We start from the raw sequence: 7,408 nt of genomic DNA on the forward strand, positions 1-7,408 counted from the left end.
CTTGAAGGAAGATGAGACATTCTCAGGTTACGGGATAAAAAAGGTGACTTCAGAAAAGAACCAGCTCCTTACACTAGCAAACACAGAAGTGGATGCTCACAGTCAGCTAATGAATGGATGGATCACAGGGCTCCCAATGGAGGAGCTAGAGAAAGTAGCCAAGGAGCTAAAGGGATCTGCAACTCTATAGGCGGAAAAACATTATGAACTAACCAGTACCCCGGAGCTCTTGACTCTAGCTGCATATGTATCGGCCATCACTGGAAAGAGAGGCCCATTGGACACGCAAACTTTATATGCCCCAGTACAGGGGAACGCCAGGGCCAAAAAGGGGGAGTGGGTGGGTAGGGGATTGGGGGTGGGTGGGTATGGGGGACTTTTGGTATAGCATTGGAAATGTAAATGAGCTAAATACCTAATAAAAAATGGGAAAAAAAAAGAGAGACAATCAAAAAAAAAAATCACCACTGGTGTTCAATATGTGATGCCGGACACGCCTGGACCTTGACAGTCCAGCAAGGCTATGCACACATTTTTTTTCGTGTAGAGATGTGTCCTGACAACAGAAAGGGAGGAGAGAAAGAAGTGGCTGCTTTCACACAGGAGGGCCAGGGGATGCGACCGGAAGTCAGTGTAATGGACAGTCTGGCGGTACCGGGTACCTCCTTGGGGTTGCCGGTGCTGAGCAGCACCTCCTGAAATGTTCAGAGATGGTGCTGGGAGGCCGGTACCATTTTCCCATCTAGGGAAAGTGAGGCAGAGAGAGAGAGAGAGAGAGAGTATCAGACTTGTCCCAAGCCACACACCAGGCATGCCGGATTCTGGAGCCCTTTGGGCTCTACTCCCTGGCACACAGTTTGAGAGGACAGCAGTGGAGCATCATGGGAAGGCAGGGATTGGTCCATCTGCCTCACTATGGGATGAGGCTCGAGAAGGGAGAATCTTTGCGCATTTATCTCAGCATTCCTGCAGCTTTTGCCACACTTGGTACTTGAGGGGTTTATTGAATGAATGCGTGAATGAGCAGGAGTGTGAGCAGCGGAGAGCCAGAAATGCCAGCCCAGGCGAGTGGAACAAATACGGGAACTCTGTTGTCAGTGAGCACGTGACATTCAAGGAAGAGAATGGCCACAGTGTTGCATGGAAGGCTGCAGTTTTTAAGCAGATGCTGTGGCTGCATTCACCAGCCGCTCATTCTAGCAGTCTTCCAGAAGTCTCTCTCATACTCACGTTCTGTGCTGTGAGAACATCAGCTCTGCTGATGCTGCAGGCTTCAGGGAATGGGTCTTTCTGAAGTCTCCACCTGGGTAATCCTGACTCAGTCAGCAGCTGGATAGGACCTGAGCCACAATTCCCTGGTCCCCAGCTCTGCTGTGTGGTTTTGGGGTCTTCTGAAAGTTTCACTTAGCATCTTCTGTACAGTTCCCTGGTTCTCAAAGTATATGTGACAAGGGTTTTGTGTTTGTTTTGTGATGTTAAATTTATCTCTAGGGCTGGGGATGTGGCTCGGCTACAAAGCTTGACTAGCATACCTGAGACACGGGGTTGGATCCCTAGCACCACACAGACCTGGCAGAGTGCTGCACACTTGTAATCCCATCGCTCAAGAAGTGGAGGCAGGAAGGTCCGAAGTTCAAGGTCATCCTTGGTTACATAGAGAGTTCAAGCCTGGCCTGGAATACCTGAGACCCTGTTTCCAAAACAAATGTGTAGTCCTACCACTGACATTACATCCAAATCATCAACCACGCCCTGCTGTCCCACAGAGAGAAGAGGCAACTGGGGACAACTGTTTGGCTGTCCCCAAGATGGTGAGTTAATACAGATGTTTTAAGACTCGCTAGCCTGCTCCAAAGAAGCCAGTGGAAACAAGCCCAGAGACATAACACTACCAACAATGGTCGATAAATAAATGAGTGGCCAAGTAGCTTGTCTTAGGGTTTTATTGCTGTGAAGAGACGCCATGACTAGGGCAACTGTTATAAAGGAAAGCATTTAATTAGAGATGGCTCTCCAGGGCAGAGGCTCAGTCCATTACTACTGACAGGAAGCATGGTGGCATGCAGGCAGACATGGTGCTACAGAAGTAGCTGAGAGTTCTGCATCTGAATCGGCAGGCAGCAGGAAGAAAGAGAGAAACACTGTGCCTGGCTTGAGCATTTGAAACTTCAAAGTCCATGCCCAGTGACACAATCCTTCCAACAAGGCCGCACTTACTAATAGTACCACTCCTTATGAGACTATGGGGGCCAGGTTCATCCAAACACAATCTGTTTTCTTAATGCGTCTGAAGGGGACAGGGGAGCCCTGGGGTGAGCAGGATTGAGAAATAAACAAAAGCTTTAAACATCAGAAACTCTGGAACAGAAAAAGGCCTATCAGTCACAGAAACCATGTGAGTCGTGAGGGGTTGAATTGGTGAGGGGAGGCTGAAAATGGCGGGCCCCAGCTGACCAGCTGACAGGAGGGCACAGAGCTGCTGTGAGGCCTCCAGCTTCTGGGGCTCAACTTCTGGTTGAAGGAACAGCTGTCGCCTCTGTTCCCAGGATTCATCTCATTCCCTACGGGACCTGAGGTCATAGAATGAGTCTCTTCCTGGCAGCTCAAATTTAGGAAGGGGGAGGAGCAAGGGGTGGCATGGGATGCAAAGGCCTTTCCTGTTCCCTAGGAAGCAGACCACAGTCTGCATTCTCCTGCAAATGTTTCCTTGGAAAGTGAGCCCAAGAAAGCTTTGCAGCAAACTGAGCCAGTTCCTTGCTGTCCAAAGAGGCTTAGAGCTTCTCCCGCCTCCTGCCAACCACAGGATAGACTGTATGCATAGGGTGCTTGGTGAAGCTAGAGTTCCAGCAAGTCAGGACCATTGATTGGCACCTTGTGAAGGAAGTGTTTGGTTTGGGACAGGAGGTGTGGCACTAAAGCTTGTTAACTGTGCAAATGAGTGGCATGAGTGATTGCTAGAGATGCTCTGTCTGAGAAACAAGGAATGTAGCTAGGAATGAGTGCAGATGGGGTCAGATGGATCTGGAGCAACCTCTGAGCTGCTCTGGTACCAAAAGTCCCTTGGTGCATCTACCTGCTGAGTTGACCTTGGGGGATGAATTGATAACAGCCAGGGTAGAGAGGGGGCCACCCCCCAGTGTAGAGTCCTGAGGAAGCTGGTTTGGCTTTCGGTAGGTCTGAAGTGTGGGGAGAAAGTTGAGAAGATGAGACTGGAGAGTTAGTAGTGAGCAAGGTCACAAGTCTCAAGTAACAAGTGTTACGGTGCCTGGCTAGGATGTCCTCTCACTGCAGCTGACAAAAGACACTGGACTGTCTAACAGAGACAATAAAAACATGTTCTCTCCATAATTGCAAGTAGAGGTGCAAGAGCTTGCCTCCTTCCCCCCCCAAGTGGTTTACCCATGGTTCCTTCCCACCTCTCTGCTCTGCCATGTACAGTTTTGCTCTCCTCCTGGTCAAAGATGACCACCGTGGCTCTGGGTAGTCATAGCCAAATACTATAACAACCATTAGAAAGCATACCTAGGAGGCCATCCAGATGGCTCAGAGAATAAAGTGCATACCACTGAGCCCAGTGGCCTGAGATTAACTCTTAAAATCCACATCTTAGAAGGAGAGAACCCATTCCCTCACTGTGAGCAACCAGTTATCTCTACCTGCCTGCCCTCAGGCACCTAGCAATTGTAGGATACATCTTCACTAGCTACCAAGGTTCCACAGTAACACATCACCACAAGTCACTTATCCTCTCTGTGTGCATATATCCCTTAGAAAAGGCTAGTGTGTCTTCTCCCCATTCTCTTTTTCCCTCCCCTCCCCCAAAAAACCCTCCCATGTGAGACCTATCTTAGCCTGTGAGTCTGTGGCTTCTGTCCCTTAGATCACAACACTCACCATGTCCACTGGCTCCCACCCTTGCACAGTGGCACACATAACCACCCATCACACTAAATAAATAATATCCTTTAAAAGAAAGAAAGAAAGAAAGAAAGAAAGAAAGAAAGAAAGAAAGGAAGAAATGAAGGAAGGAAGGAAGGAAGGAAGGAAGAAAGAAAGAAAGAAAGAAAGAAAGAAAGAAAGAAAGAAAGGAAGGAAGGAAGAAAGAAAGAAAGAAAGAAAGAAAGAAAGAAAGAAAGAAAGAAAGAAAGAAAGAAAGAAAGGAAGAAAGAAGAGGAAGGAAGAAAGAAAGGAAGAAAAGAAAGAAAACAGACCTAGGAGCTGGGGTATGGCTCAGTGGCTAAGAGCAGTTGCTATTCAAACAGGAGGGCCTGAGTTGATTCTCTGTACCTCACATAGGCCTGCAATATCACCACTGTGTTGGGTAGAGGCAGGAGATTTGTGGGGCTTGCTGGCCACCAGCCTAGCTCCAGGTTCAGTGAGAGACTCTGTCTCAAGGGAAAAGGTAAAGAGTGATTAAGTCTCCCCTGGCAATGGGCAAAGAGTCACCTAATTGGTGGTGCTGCTCTTATATCAGTCAGGGACAGAGAAGATGGCAGTCCTTTGTTCATTCTAGCTTGATGCCTGGCTTAGTGCCTAGAGCTGTGTGTGTGTGTGTGTGTGTGTGTGTGTGTGTGATATATATATATATAATCAAATTCAGGCAGCTCAGCAAGGGAGGAGGAAGACAGAGACCTGTTCTGCCATACCATGCAGCACAGATGAAGGAAGATGCCCATAGACCTGTCCTCCATACTATGGCACAGGTGAGCCATAGACACAGAGAGCCCCACCTACCACCACTCATGCATGCATGAGTGCAGCATGGGAGGACGAAATCAGAGATCTGAGGACCATCATGCCACCAGTGCACAGTACAGGCAGGCCATAAATGCCAGCTTGCCACCACATAGTGAAGACTGTTACCCAAGGGTCCACGTCGATGTCAGAGGCTCATATAACCACTAGAGAACATGGAACATCTCTGATCAGGGCAGCCACTGGGTATCACATGGATGTCCAGGGGCTGTGCAGAAGTGGCCCCATCCCTCACTAGCTCTGGAGAGCTGCCCCATCTCTCATGGGTAGCAGAACTCAGTAGAGCAGGCCCTGCACCTCACCTGGGCAGCACAGTGGAGCTGGCCCTGGTGGCAGGCATGTGGGTGAGCCAGCTAGGAGGGCATGAATGTGGGAAAGCTGTCCACAAGGTTGTGAATGCGAGAGAGGTAGTCAGTTTCTGAGCAGCTGCAGCACTTGGGAGACCAGGCCTGGCACCTTGCCTGTACAGCACAGGAGAGCTGACCTTGGTGGTAGGGCACAGGTGAGCTGGCGCAAGGGCAGAAGCAGGGAGAGCTGGCCTCACCACCCGTCTGCCATCAGGTGGTGTGGGTGCAGGGATGATGCTCTGCCTTGAACCTCACTACCTGCAGCAGTTGGGAGAGCTGGCCTTGGGGTCATGAGATCTGGTAAGATGTAGCAATCGGAAGAGTGAGCCCTATACCTCTCCTGGGCAACACAATAGAGCTGGCCCTGGTGGAGGGGGCACAGGTGAGCCAGCCCTGAGGTGTGAAAGCAGGAGAGCTGTCCCAGTCCCTCACAGTCTGCAGCATCTGAGAGAATAGGCCCAGGGTCTTGACTGAGTGAGGCAGTGAGGTTGACTCTAGAGCCATAGAGCAGGTGAGCGGCCCTGAGGGCAGAAGAGCAGGAAAGCTGACCCTGCCTCCTGCCCATGGTGCCATTGGTTGGTCTAGCCAGAGCAGTGCTGGAGAGCTTGTCCTGGTGGTGCAGATAAGGGAAAGCCAGAGTGATGAGCAGCTCAGCTACAACCCAAGGTCCAGACCTAGGGCTCTGAGTTGGCCCATCTCAACATCTATATCATCTGCAAACGGTTGGGACGTGTGAAAGGAGCAGACTTGCTGATCTAAAGCAGCACCATCACCATGACACAGGACATCAACAAGAAAACCAGGAGTCCTGGTGAAGATCCAATATTGATGGTGCCACAGAAGCCAGTAAGTCCCAACCAGACCAATGACTCACTACGGTGAACTGCAAGTGAAGATGTGTGCCCATGAGACACATATGACATACTACATACATATGTAATGACATAGTATAGTTCCCATGATGAGATGTTTTCCTATGCTGTGTGTGTGTGTGTGTGTGTGTGTGTGTGTGTGTTTTATTTGTAGGGGAGAGGTTGCAAGAGTGAAGGGTGGGTGTGAGGGGAGGAGGAGATGAGTGCGACTGGGGTGCATGATGTGAAACTCATGAAGAATCAATAAAAAGTTTTTAAAAATTAAAACAAAAGAAACATGATGATTTAAAACAAGAGTAGCTGAGTAAGATACTCAGTGTCCTCCCATAACCTCCACGTGCATGGGTGTACACTCTCTCCCCATACACACACGGAAAAATAATAAAAAGAAGAAAGAGAAAAGGAAAACTCAGCACACCTACCAAATCAAAGTGGAAGAGGAGTTCTCTCTCCTTCTGGGGCCTGTTGAAAAACAGGAAATTCTTTCAGCCATTTCATGAGTTAGTCACACGGTCACAAGGGACAGCAAAGGATGCTAGGGAGTCTAGTAATCGCTGTAGATGTCACAGATCCTGCTAAAACATATTTTATCATTATGATAAATAATGAGTCTAAATATTGAAGGGTAACTGCCAGGCATGCCACAGCAGGACTCCAACAGAATCTGCTCATGGCTCAGTCCCGTGTTAATTGTAACTCACATAGTTACTGATAAATGCTTGCATTTACAAATAGATTGTAAGAGCTCTTGGCTTAAAATTTTTCTTTGTGAATTTTTTAGTAGAGGTGATTAGGAATACTCTTTTTAAAGACAGTCTTGCTTATGTAGTCTAGTTGATATCAAACTTCAAATTTTCAATCCTCCTGCCTCAGCCTCTAGAGTGTGGGACTACATGATTTTTAACAGTAAGAAATGTCTTTTTGTTTTGTTTTATTTAGTTTTTTCACTTAAAGATAAAGATAGGGTTTTGTGTAGCCCAGACTAGCCTAGAACTTCTGGTCATCCTGACTCTCCATGCTAAGAGGTGGGATTATTGATGTAAAACCACTGTAAGCTTAGATTTTTCAAAACCTAAGCGTTTAATACGGGTTTTATTTTAAAGCTTCAACCTCCCTTCTAGCCCACCACATACCAAAGGTAGTGAGAAGGAAAGGCTATTAGGAAACGAGGCTTGTGGACCTGGTTAGAAATAGTTCTTTGGGGGGAATTCCAATCTTAGTTATCAGCAGTCCAGTCCTCTAGCAAAACCTAACATGAATCAGCGGCGGCAGTCCAGTCCACTTAGTAATCAACACTCACGAATCAGCAACTGGCCAGAGTCCATGGAAGTGGCAAGAAGTCGCCAGAATAGCACCAGAAGGTCTTTGGCAAGTTACTCTCTACAAAGTGACAACAATGGAAGATCAAATGCAAAACAAGCCAGTGCCAGAGCC

General features: G+C 48.2%; 1 pseudogene; it reads left to right on the plus strand.

Moving 5' to 3' along the window:
• The first annotated feature begins 4,419 nt into the window (after positions 1-4,419).
• Positions 4,420-4,546, plus strand: Gm51516 (annotated as a pseudogene).
• The last annotated feature ends 2,862 nt before the right edge of the window (positions 4,547-7,408 follow it).

The sequence above is a fragment of the Mus musculus genome, chromosome 7 (assembly GCF_000001635.26).
Source record: "Mus musculus strain C57BL/6J chromosome 7, GRCm38.p6 C57BL/6J".
NCBI lineage: Eukaryota > Metazoa > Chordata > Mammalia > Rodentia > Muridae > Mus > Mus musculus.